At 39.3% G+C, this 12,699-nt stretch overlaps 1 pseudogene; it reads right to left on the minus strand.

Annotated features, from left to right (window-relative positions):
* Positions 1-7,383: 7,383 nt before the first annotated feature.
* Positions 7,384-8,546, minus strand: LOC125394537 (speckle-type POZ protein pseudogene; annotated as a pseudogene).
* Positions 8,547-12,699: the final 4,153 nt, after the last annotated feature.

Here is a 12,699-nt window from a genome sequence, read left to right on the forward strand (position 1 = left end):
AGTAAATGTCATAAAGTGTTATAAATTAAAAGAAAAATTAATGAAATATAAACACTCATAAATAAAACCAAGAATCAACAGTTCTAAGAACTCTTTTTTGAGAGATGCACAAGATAAATGGACCCTTGGCTCCAATAATCAAACAAATAAAAGAAGAAAAATGGAGGAATAGTAAGAAAGAGAAGATCCACATGAAGAGAATCAGGAAAAGACAGGGAAACATTGCAATAGATACTGAAGAAATTAAGAATATTATGAACTAAACTTAAAAATCTATACTTTGCTAAATTTGAAATCTAAAAGAAATACATTTTTTAGATTCAAACAAGTCTTCATAGTTAACCCTAAAAGAGTTAGCGATCTAAGCAGATTAATTAAAAAAGAGAGATTGAAACAGTACAAAAGCCTTCTTACTAAAGAAAGGCTAGTCCCAGACTGATAAACATTACAATTCTTCCTGACTCTTAAAAATTATCAATAACCAGTAATCATTGTTATTTCTAAATATATAAAGAGAAATACTCAAAACCTCCTTCTTAAAAAACCAGTATTACTCTGATACCAAAATCAGTTAAAGACAAAACAGAGAAATACAACTCTAAGTTAGTATTACTAATTAACAAAAATGGAAAAATTTTCTCACTGAAATACTTGCAAGTGCAATATAGGTTTATATTTTAAAAAATCTATTTTTAGATGTTGAAGAATTCTCCACACTGATTTCCAGTGTCTACACCAGTTTTCTACACCACCCACAGTGAAAAAAGGTTCCTTTTTCTTCACATGCTCTCCAGTATTTGTTGTCCCTTGTTTCATTGGTCTTTGCCATTCTGACTGGTTAAGAAGAATACAGAGCCGGTAATAACTACAGAAACCAGAAAGTATAACAGAACCTTTGCCAGAATTGGGTTGGGGAGTGTCTTAGTTAGGGTTACTATTGCTATGATGAAACACCATGACCAAGGAAGCCTAGGGAGAAAAGGATTTATTCAACTTCATAGTACTGTTAATCATTGAAAGAGGTCAGGACAGAATTACCACAGAACAAGATCTAGAGGCAGGAGCTAATGTAGAAGAAGCCAAGGAGTGGTGCTGCTTGTTGGTTTGCTCAACTTGCTTTCTTATAGAACCTGGGATCACTAGCCCAGGTATATCACCATCCATAATGACTTGGGTCTTCCCCTATCAAACTTTAATTAAGAAAATGTCCTTCAAGGTGGCCTATAACTCAGTCTTATGGAGACATTTACTTAATTTGGATTCCCTTTCAGGTGCCTTTAGCTTATGTCAAGTTGACACAAAACTCTTAGCACAGGGAAAAATAGTAAGAGGAATATCAGGGTACATGTAACCTGATCAGGGAAATAAAAATTTGTATTCCATTTAGGGAGGGAAAATGTAAAATGTAAAAGAATGGGGGAGTGGGTAAAGAGGAATGGGGAGATTACAGATAATTTGATAGGGAAAATTGGAAAAAGAGCATTCTTTATGAACAAAGATGGAGGTAAACACAGAAGAAAGTGGAAGGAGGTAAAAGAGGAATAGAAGGATACAAATGATCTGATATAGAAAATGTAAAAAGGGCTTTAGGTAAGGGGAGGAGGCTAAATAAAGAAGGAGGAGGTAGATAAATTAGAAATAAATTTGTCAAAGAAGCAACAAGGAATCATACCATTAGCGAATTACAAAAACAAACAAAAATAAATAAACCAGAAAGCAATATACATAATTTAGTGTATAAATATATAGTTTTAATAAATTTCACACCTGGGCTGATAGTGCTCACTAACATAAATTCCATTATCAGACAAGAGAAACTCTATTTTGAATCATTTGTCAGGGTTCTCCAGAAGGCTCCCAAAATATATACTCTACTTCTATTGCCCTTGGTTACCCTTGAAAAATAAGTCTATATGAAGATGCCATACACTTCAGAGACAACACCCATGTATCCCTGATCTGGAACTAACCTGAATATCTCCTACCTGAGAGATCGCTTTCATGGTTCCAGGAGAGATTCCTAAGGAGGGAGGCAACCATTTATGATGCCTACAAGCCACATCAAGGACCATCAGCATGGCATGATAAGTCTACAGGCACAAAAGTGGTACACATATTTTGGAGGTAAACAAAGTTCTCTAATTAGATTTAACAGTGACTCAAATAGAGGAATACCTTGCCTGTTTACTAGAAATGAGGCTACCTACTCAGTTCTAGTGAAATCATGGGTATTAGAGGAGAATCTACTACCACTAATATACTAACTCAGTATAGTCCCTATCAACAATCTGTAAATGTCTTTATACTCCCTGAGAAGCATAGTCTTCATGCTCCATCAAGGAAACTCTTTTTCATAACAGAAGAAGACCACTACAGAAAACCAGTTAAAGTCCAATTAAACTGCAGAGTTTTAGAATTCAGTGCCACCGGATCTTTATGCAAAGTACCTCTAAGCCCAAAGCCCAGTAAACATTGCAGAACTGGGCACAGAAATATTATAAAAGCGGCAGATACGGGTTTTTGCTGTGAGACTGTGGTTCCTACTAACAACAGAAGCTACACGCATAAAGTGTCAACATTACTGCTCATATGTGAGTTAAACAGGGAAGACACTCAACATGCCAGATTGGATAGGATATATTCCACAAGGATTACTTCCTGAAATCAAGCAAACAACAAACAAAACCAAAACCAAAACCAAACAACAACAACAACAACAAAACCCAGACAACTGAGTAAACTTGGAAGAGGGAGATGTGGTTTTACCCAGTGGTTACTATGACTCCTGACACCAATGCACACACGGACCCTGTTGAGTGTATCCAGTGGATATAAAAAGAAAAACAAAAGAAAGCATTAAGTTGAGAGTTTATAGTAAGGGGAAAATGGAGGAGGAAATCGTGTAGAGAATTCATCATGAATGTGGAAAAAGTACATGGTATGTATATGCGAAGTTCTAAAACAAACACATCACTCAAGATCCTTTTCAAATCTTGAGGACCATAAACTGCAATGTTTACCACTATGTCAAGTAGAAACTTGAAAATCGGGATGAGTTTGGATTGTTTTAGAGTACAAGGCTCTTGATTGAATCTACATCAAATTTCTACAAGGTCTGAGAACAGAATAGGAGAGAATACGTAGCGCTCATTGTACTTTAAGTAGTAGAGAATAGAGATAAGCTTAAGAATGAGGTATAAAAATTTTGATAAAAGCATCTAATGGACTACTCATATCATCACATATATGCAGAATATATGACAATGAGAGCCTGAGATGAAGGAAAATCCCTAAACCCTGAAATTGGAGAAAATAAAAGTGTTACTTTTAAATATACAAAATAGTATGCTTAGAGTGACATTTAAGGACTCCTTCTTCATAAAAAACAGTCTGAACCTGGCATGAACAAAACTATTTGAAAGTGCTGACAGTATTCCTACTAAGAGTTATTGTCTAGAGAAATACAAAATGACCTAATTAATTATTAAATAAGTGAAAAAATAGTAAAATTATTTTCCAAAACATTTTCTTTGAAGTTATACTATTGATCAAATATACAAAGTAAGAATATTCATATTCACTTAGAGATTAAAACAGCATTTCTCCAAAATTAAGCAAAATTAGAATTTCTGTAAGTATAAATAATATGTATTTCAACATGTCTTTCTCCATGACATTTTGTAAATATTATAAAACATCTTGTATTAGCTCTGTTTTAAAGATTTTTTTAAATAAATATTTGACTTTAAATACTCATTTTAGGGTACTCCTTTTTACCTAGCTTCTCTGAAGTTGTGAATTGTAGCCTGGTTATTCTTTACTTTATGTTTAATATCCATGTTTGAGTGAGTACATACTGTCTTCGTCTTTCTAGGTCTGGGTTACTTCACTCAGAATGTTCTTTTCTAGTTTGGGCTGACAGCTGGAGATCCTGCCTGAAATCTAATCAAGTCCTCTGAATTTGTGTGACAGTTATATGGCTTGATCTGTTGGGGTGGAAGCTGACCATGGGACCAGGACTTATCCTGCATACATGAACTGGCTTTTTGGAGCCCATTCCCTATGGTGGGAAACATAGCTCAGTCTTAATACAGGGAAAAGGAACTTGATCCTACCTCAGTATGGTATACCAGACTTTGTTGACTCTCTCAAGGGAGACCTTACATCTTCAGACCAGTGGGGGGAGGGATTGGTAGAGGGAGATGGGGGGTTGGGAGAAGGGAAGCAAGGGGAAACTCGGGATAGAATATAAAATCAAAAAATTTTAAATGAAAAATGCTTACTTTATATTTTGGTTGTGCGCCTAGCCTTTAACGGTTGAGCCATCTCTCCAGCCCACCCCCCTTTTTTAATTTTTTTTATTTTACTTTTTTTTAATTTTTATTTTATTCTGCTATGACTATTTACCTCTTAGTGTCTCTTGTGAGTTAATATGCAGGCATCAAAGGCCTGGGTGTCTAACCTTTTTTTTTTTCAAATTTATTTATTTATTTGTTTATAAAAATTTTCACTTCCTCCCCTCCTCCTCATACCCTCCCATTCCCCTCACTCCCTCTCCTCCCTCCCCCCCCCCCTACTCCCTCTCCTCCTCCCTCTCCAGTCCTAAGAGCAGTCAGGATTTCCTGCCCTGTGGGAAGTTCAAGTTCCTCGCCTCTCCCTCCAGGTCTAGGAAGGTGAGCATCCAAACAGACTAGGATCCCAAAAAGTCATTTCATGCAGACAAAACAAGACCCAGTGCCATTGTTAATGGCTTCTCAGTCAGCCCCCATGTCAGCCACATTCAGAGACTCCGGTTTGATCACATGCGCATTCAGTCCCAGTCCAGCTGGCCTTGGTGAGCTCTCATTCGATCAGTCCCCTTGTATCAGAGGGTGAATGCACCCCTCGCAGTCCTGATTTCCTTTTTCATGGTCTCCCTCCTTCTGCTCCTCATTTGGACCTTGGGGGCTCAGTCCAGTGCTCCAATGTGGGTCTCCGTCTCTATCTCCATCTAAAAAAGAAAAAAGAAAAAAAAAAAAAGAAAAAAAAGAAAAAAAAAAGAAAACTACTTACTTTAAATGAGTTCTGAATTTGAGGATGTCCAGCAAATACTGTGTTTGCCTTCAGATAGTATCTTTTAGCAGCTGTTACTCCTTCCTCAGCATTTAAATAATTCAAAGAGAGCATAATAACATTCAGTATCAGGATTCTCTATGTGTTTTCCATCTTTATTTGTCTTTATTTTAACCTCTATTTCTTTTACTTTTAATTTTTAGCATTTTGAGACAGGGGTTCTGTACATCTTTGTCCTGAAATAACTCTGTAGACTAGGCTGTCCTTAAACTCACAGAGATCTGATGTCTCTGCCTCTCAAGTGCTGGGATTAAAGGCATGTGCCACCAAGCCTTGAACTCACAGAGGTCTGCCTGCCTGTCTTGGAGTGTTGGGATTAAAGGTGTGTGCCTGATTGTCCTGCCTATACTTCCTGCCTGGATACTGGCCAATCAGGCTTTATTGAAAATATAATTGACAGAATACAGAGCATTGTCTCACACCATAATATTGTCAATATGAAGGTGAAATTTCATATCCCTCTCTCTTTGTATTCTTAATATTCCTTTTTGTCTGCATCACGTTTGCACACCCTTGTTCCCTTCACTTTTACATTTAAGTTGATCATTTCTAGGGTACTATTTAATTCTTTCATGATTTTTTCTCTTTGAAATATACCCCCTATATAACCCAGAATCAGCCCAAATAATCCTCCTGCCCTGGTCTCTCAAGTGAAAGATTTGTAGATATTCATCGCAGCACCTAAAACATAACATTTGATTTTACTCTTTTCTTATTATTTATTTTACCATAGTCATGTATAGGTTTTCATTCATGACTGTCTTTGAACTAAAATTGCAAGTCAGAATAATATGGCCAGTTATAACATTAAGTAACTCTCAGTGGTATTTAGAAACTGCACCAATGTGACTTTGTTTTCCCTATGCTCCTTTGTGCCATTATCATCAATAAGTTACAGCTATACTTTATAGTCATGTTAGAATAGCTTTTTATCATTTAAAAGTACAGAGTGGAGGAAAACAAATAAGAATACATCAGTCGGGGATGGGGAGATGGTTAAGTGAATGAAAATGATTGTTGGGCAAGCGTGAGAACTTGAGTTTGAATACCTAGGACCAGAGTCAAAAGCCAGGCCTGGCTGCAATTAATGCAATAAAGAGAACTTCAGATCCACTTGAAGAAATTAAGGACATCAGGAAAGAAAACTGTACAGCCAAATAGAACAAAGGAGGGTGCAGAGGGGCAGACCATTACAGCTTTGGAAATAAATTCTCTTCTTTCTGTGAGTTTGGTGCTCTGTTTGAAACTAGATGGCCCCTTAAAAACAGACTTGAACTTGTCTGTAATTAGACTCTCTAATTATCGGATGTCTGTATTTTTCTGTTATGTGAATTCTGTCTTTTTGGAGTAGTGGTCAGGTAACTGAACATACCTTTTCTTAAGAAATTCAACAGAGCTGTATTACACATTTGGCAGGATTTCATGTATGTGTGCCTATGTGATGCATACATGTGTGTGTGTATCTTGCAGACCTCTTAATCTGGTCTGTCCCTTCAAGTGCTTTGATGCTGCCAGTTTAAAAAACTACTATGATTACAAAGGTATAAATCTTTAAGGCTCACATGGAGCAGGAGAGTTAAACACAGAAGCAGAAAGGAAATGAATGACCAAAGTACAATATCATTGTTTTTAGATTCAGTAGCCAGTGTCGAGAATTAATGCTTCTGGGATGATTGTCATTAGTTTCTGTATGGATCTATAACTTTTAAAATGACAACTATCTTTTTTTAAAAAAAAATATTTTACTCATTTTATATTTTATTTGGGTAAGTATTTATCTACAGAGATGACTGTGCCCATGGAGACAAGAGTAGGACCACATAGCCTCAGGATTCCCAGTTAGAGATGGTTTCCCCCATGTGTCCTTGGAAGTGATCAAGGGTCCTCAGCAGGAATAAAACTTGCTTTGTCAACTGAGTAATCATCTCTCCAGTTCACACATGCTGAGTTTGGAGGGGGAATGTCTTCTTTCTCTTCCCCTTCTCTTGAAAGCAAACATTCATGTTTATTTTTTCCTTTGATCATATGGTCTGCTCAGTACAATCCAGACAGTAGTCTACAAAGAAACCTTCCTGGGATGAGCTTGGGATCAGCAAAATCCTAAATCCCAGTTTCCATCTGATTGGCCAAAAAATCAAACCAGAGTCCAGCGCTGCCCCTCCCCCTACCTGCCATTCAACTCATTAACAGATGTATTAAAGCCAGACCTACCAGCTGTATGTTTTCACATTCACTGTAAATGCACCCCAGGGTCCATTGTCTACACAGGTGTCATTGGTAACAATACTGACTGCTGCTTCTGGAAGACACAAGTCTCAGCTGACAAGGTCTTAAGATTGCTTCAGGCGTTTGAGAGGGGGCTCCCGGCAAAGACGATGTGCAGAAGCCAGGGAGCCATATACTTCAGCCAGCAAGTGGGGAGAGGAGTCGACCACTGTCTTCCAGCCTGAGGTCTCACAGACCTTGGAAGCATGAGCTGTAATGAAATCCAGTGCCTGAGTTTTCAACTGCACTACACTGTGGAGGTCAGCCACGAAGAGAGTGTGGGCAGCGTTCTCCACAGAGAGGTCCCTGCAGAGGGCCCTCTCGCACATGACCTTCAAACGTTCCAGGCCATACTTGTCAGCAGCTGCCAGCACAGCGTCTGCCATGCTGTGGAGGTCAGGTGCCTTCCCGGTGTAAATGAAGCCCATCATTATCTTGAAGACTTGAGGTTCCAGGTCTTGAATCTCAATGCAGTTCTTTTTGCTCTCCTCCACGTCATTTTTAAACATGGCTCTGAAAACTGGAGAGCGAGCCGCTAAGATAGCCTTGTGAGCCTGGAATTCCTGGCCAGCTACCACCAGGCAGCAGTCTGTGAAGCGGGGATTCTCCCACAGCTCTCCTAGATCATCGACCAGTGTGCATCTTGGAATCGCAATCCTTGGCTGCATGTTCTGTTCAGAGATGCTGGTGTAGTCCTGAACCACGCTCACCTCACAGAAGAGTGTGAGGTTGTCTTCTGGGAGAAGCAGATGTGGCAGGGACCGAAGGAAATCTCGAAGGATGAACCTTTTAAAACCCCAGTAATAGTTTGGCTTGAAACTGAAAACTCTTTGACTGTTCATGATTCGGATTTTCTCTCCTTTGGCATTTACGATCCAAAACTGGAACTTTGCCCATACTGGGCTCGTTGGAGAGCTGCGCAACACTAGAAAAAGTGACAGGTAAGTTCTGCTTTCTTCATCCATTCCATTCAGGTTTACTTTCAAATACCATTTCTGTTTGTCGTTGGCTTCTGGTGAGAAAGTGGGACTTGTAATGTCTTCCCCCACGATTCCGTCCAAGCAAAGCGAGAAGTTGCTGATGGTCCATCTGAAGGAGAATTTTTTGACTCTGATCTGTGTGTAGCCGCTGCTCTCAGCTGCCAGTTCCCCTGACATAGCTGATCCTGGGAGTGGGAAGGTTTACATGGATCCAAAGAACAGGATTTTTTCCTCTTCAACTCAGTCCAGGAGGTCGGACGTGTTGGCTATTCTTCAGTCTATGCTGGAATTCAAAAGGTGATTATCTACTGCCAGTGTGAGGGCAATCTGCAAAATGGAACGGCTTCCTTCTTCCACGTCCTTTTATAGGCTAAAGGGGAGGGTGTGGCCCAGTTTAGGGTGTGTCTCCCAGACTTGAGATCTGGATTAAAGGTGTGTGTATTCTGGGATCAAGTTCCAGATTAAATATTTGTATTTTCAACCTCCAAATTAATATTGGAAGAGGACCTACCAACTCAATTTAAGCAAAAAAATTGTCACAGGTGTGCCTCCATTTTAGGATTTTCCTTTTTGTAAAATTTTTAATTTTTTTATTGATTTTTGTTTAACTCTACATTTTTCTCTGCTTCGCTCCCTGCCTCTCCCTTCCATTTCAATCCGCTCCCAAGGTCCCCATGCTCCCAATTTACTCAGGAGGTCTTGGCTTTTTCTACTTCCCTTGAAGATTAGATCCATGTATGTCTCTTTTAGGGTCCTCATTGTTGTCTGGGATCTCTGGGATTGTGATTTGTGGGCTGATATTCTTGTTTTATGTTTAAAAACTGTTGTGTCCAATCACTGAGGAGGAGGAGTCACCCCAAGAGACCATCTCTCACATCACAGCTGATGTAAAAGCATGAGGATTTTATTAATTCTGTCATGACAGGGTCCTCCAGCAGTCGGGAGGCTAGAAGACCCTGAATGGCTGGTACAGGCTATTTTTAAAGGGAATAACCACAGAAGGAAGGGGTGTCTGGGGGTTGTTCTTTAACTATTATGATTGACTTATTCAAAAGGGCTATTACCAATAATTGGCTGGAGAGTGGTTGCAAGATCAGATGAGGTAAAGCGACATTTCTGAGGGTCACTTTGCCCCTTCCCAGGGACTAAGTCAAAATTATCAGTAACTGAGTCAACACTTAGGGGTTATCTTGTCCCTATTCAGGGAGATGGAAAGTTCCCAACATCTCAGTACGTGCATGCATAGCTGTTATGTCCTTGGTTCCCAGGGGAGGAGGGGAAGTACTGAGAGTTGTCAGAAATGGCCTCAGAATTGTCTTAAAGTTCTACAAAAACTACATATGAGTGAGTACATGTGATAACTGTCTTTCTGGGACTGGGTTACCTCACTCAAAATGATGTTTTCTAGCTCCATCCATTTGCCTGCAAATTTCAAGATATTGTTAATTTTTTCTGCTGTGAGGTATTCCATTGTGTAAATGTACCACATTGTCCTCATCCATTCTTCAGTCAAATGGCATTTAGATTGTTTCTAGGTTCTGGCTATGACAAACAATGCTACTATGAACATAGTTGAGCACATGTCCTTGTGGCACAATTGAGCATCCTTTGGATATATACCCAAAAGTGGTATTACGGGGTCTTGAGGAAGGTTGTTTCCTAATTTTCTGAGAAATGGCCACACTGACATCCAAAGGGGTTTTACCAGCTCACATTCCCACCAACAATGCAAAAGTGTTTCTTTTACCAAAAAACCTCTTCAGCATAAATTGTCATCAGGTTTTTTGTTTGTTTGTTTGTTTGTTTGTTTGTTTTTTATCTTGGCCATTTTTACAGGTATAAGATGAAATCTCAAAGTTGTTTTGATTTGCATTTCTCTGATGATTAAGGATGTTGAACATTTCCTTAAGTGTCTTTCAGTCATTTTAGATTCCTCTGTTGAGAGATCCCTATTCAGGTCTGTACTCCATTTTTTTATTTAATTATTTGTTCTTTTGATGATCAATTTTTTGAGTTCTTTCTTTGTATATTTTGGAGATCAGATCTTAGTCTTATGTGGGCTTAGTGAAAATGTTTCCCCATTCTGTAGGCTGTCGTTTTGTCTTGTTGACCATGTTGTTTGCTTTATAGAAGCTTTTCAGTTACGGGAAGTCCCATTTATTAATTGTTTCTCTCAGTGTCTGTGCTACTGGGGTTCTATTTAGGAAGTGGTCTCCTGTGCCAATGTGTTCAAGTGTAATTCCCACTTTCTCTTTTATAAGGTTCAGTGTTGCTGACTTTATGTTGAGGTATTGCTCCATTTGGACTTGAGTTTTGTGCACGATGATAGATATGGGTCTGTTTTCATACTTCTACATGTTGATATCTAGTTAAGCCAGCACTATTTGTTAAATATGCTTTCATTTTTTCCATTTGATATTTTTTGCTTCTTTGTCAAAAATCAGGTGTTCAAAGGTGTGTGGATTGATATCAGGTTTTCGATATGGTTACATTGGTCCTCCTGTTTGTTCTTATGCCAATATCAGGCTGTTTCAGTATGGTAGCTCTGTAGTTGAGTTTGAAGTCAGGGATTGTTATGCCTTCAGAAGTTCTTTTATTGTACAGGATCGTTTTGGCTATCCTGGGTTTTTTGTTTTTCCATATGAAGTTGACTACTGTTCTTTCGAGGTCTGTAAAGAATTTTTCTGGGAATTTGATGGGCATTGCATTGAATCTGTAGATTGCTTGTAGTAAACTTGCCATTTTAACTATGTTAACTCTACCTACCCAAGAGCATGGGAGATCCTTCCACTTTCTGGTGTCTTCTTCAATTTCTTTTTATTTTTTATTATTATTTTGTTTTATTACTTAAAAAATACCAATCCAAATTCCCACTCCCTCCACAGACCCTCCCACCCTACCCCTCTCCAATCCTAAGAGAGGGCAATGCACCTTGCCCTGTAGAAAGTCTAAAGCCCTCCCTACTACATTTAAGTTGAGCAAGGTGTACCTCCAAAGAGATTAGGATCCCAAGAAGACAGAACATGCAGTAGAGTCAAATACCAGTGTCACTATCGGTGGTTCCTCAGTCTGCCCCAACTGTCAACCATATTCAGAAGGATTAGTTTGTTCCCATGTTCATTCATTCCCAGTCCAGTTGGAGTTGGTGAGCTACCATTAGCTCAAGCAAACCTTCTCAGTGAATGAACCCTTAATGGTCTTGACTTCCTTGCTCATACTCTCACTCCTTCCACTTTTCAACTGGATTTCATGTTTATTGCTGACTCCATAATGGCTCTCTCAATCAAGATATCACTTTCCTTGCTCTCATATCCTTCCTTCCTCCATCTCAACCATCCCACTCCCCCAAGCTCTTCCCAACCCTTTCCTTCTCCCTTCTCTCTCCCCATTTCTTCCTAATACAACAAGAAAGGGAAAAATTAAGAAAGTTGTCATTTTAAAATTTATAAAATGGGAGGAGGGGAGGAGGTGAAAATTTTTAATAAAAAAGTTATAGATCCATACAGAAACAAATGACAATAATCCCAGAAGCATTAATTCTCAACACTGGCTACTGAATCTAAAAAATAATGTTGTACTTTGGTCATTTAGTTCTTTTCTGCTTCTACGTCTAACTCTCCTGCTCCATGTGAGCATTAAAGATTTATACCTTTGTAATCACTGTAGCTTTTTAAACTAGCAACACCAAAGCACTTGAAAAGACACACCAGATTTAGACAGACCTAAAAAAATTGAATATGGTATGTACTCACTCATAAGTGAATAATAGCCATAAACAAAGGACATTGAGTTTTAGTCAGTGACATTCCTGGCCAGCAAGGGGCACTGATCCTGTAGCAGAAGATCTATCTGAGGGGTGAATGTGCTCCTGATCTGAGGCAGAAGCCCGGAAAGGGAACACAGACATTCCCTGACACCCTTATCTCCCTGGTCATTCTGCAGAGGCTGCTTCACCCTGCGAAGCCCTCTCTCCTCCTATCCCATCCCAGCTTTCACCCAGGAACCATTCCCTTCTTCCCTCCCTTCCTCAGGGCCATAAAATCCCCCAGCTCAGCCTGTTTGGGCCCTGGGACAGGGTGGTGAGTGCAACCGGGCAAGAGGGAGTTCCTTTGTTTTAATAGCCTGCCTGCAGCAAGGTAGGCCTTTAGTCAGCGAGATTCCTGAACAGCAAGGGGCACTGATTCTGTAGCAGAAGATCCATCAGAGGGCTAGGTCCCTGGCCAACAAGAGAATGTGACTGTGTACCTGAAGTTCCATTGGAGAGCATTTGACGGAAGAGATGGGCAGGCACCAAGGCAAGAATTCCTCCAACAATCTGAAAAACAACAGGAAAACACCAGAT

Source organism: Myodes glareolus, chromosome 1 (genome assembly GCF_982192425.1).
Source record: "Myodes glareolus chromosome 1, mMyoGla1.1, whole genome shotgun sequence".
Taxonomy (NCBI): Eukaryota; Metazoa; Chordata; class Mammalia; order Rodentia; family Cricetidae; genus Myodes; species Myodes glareolus.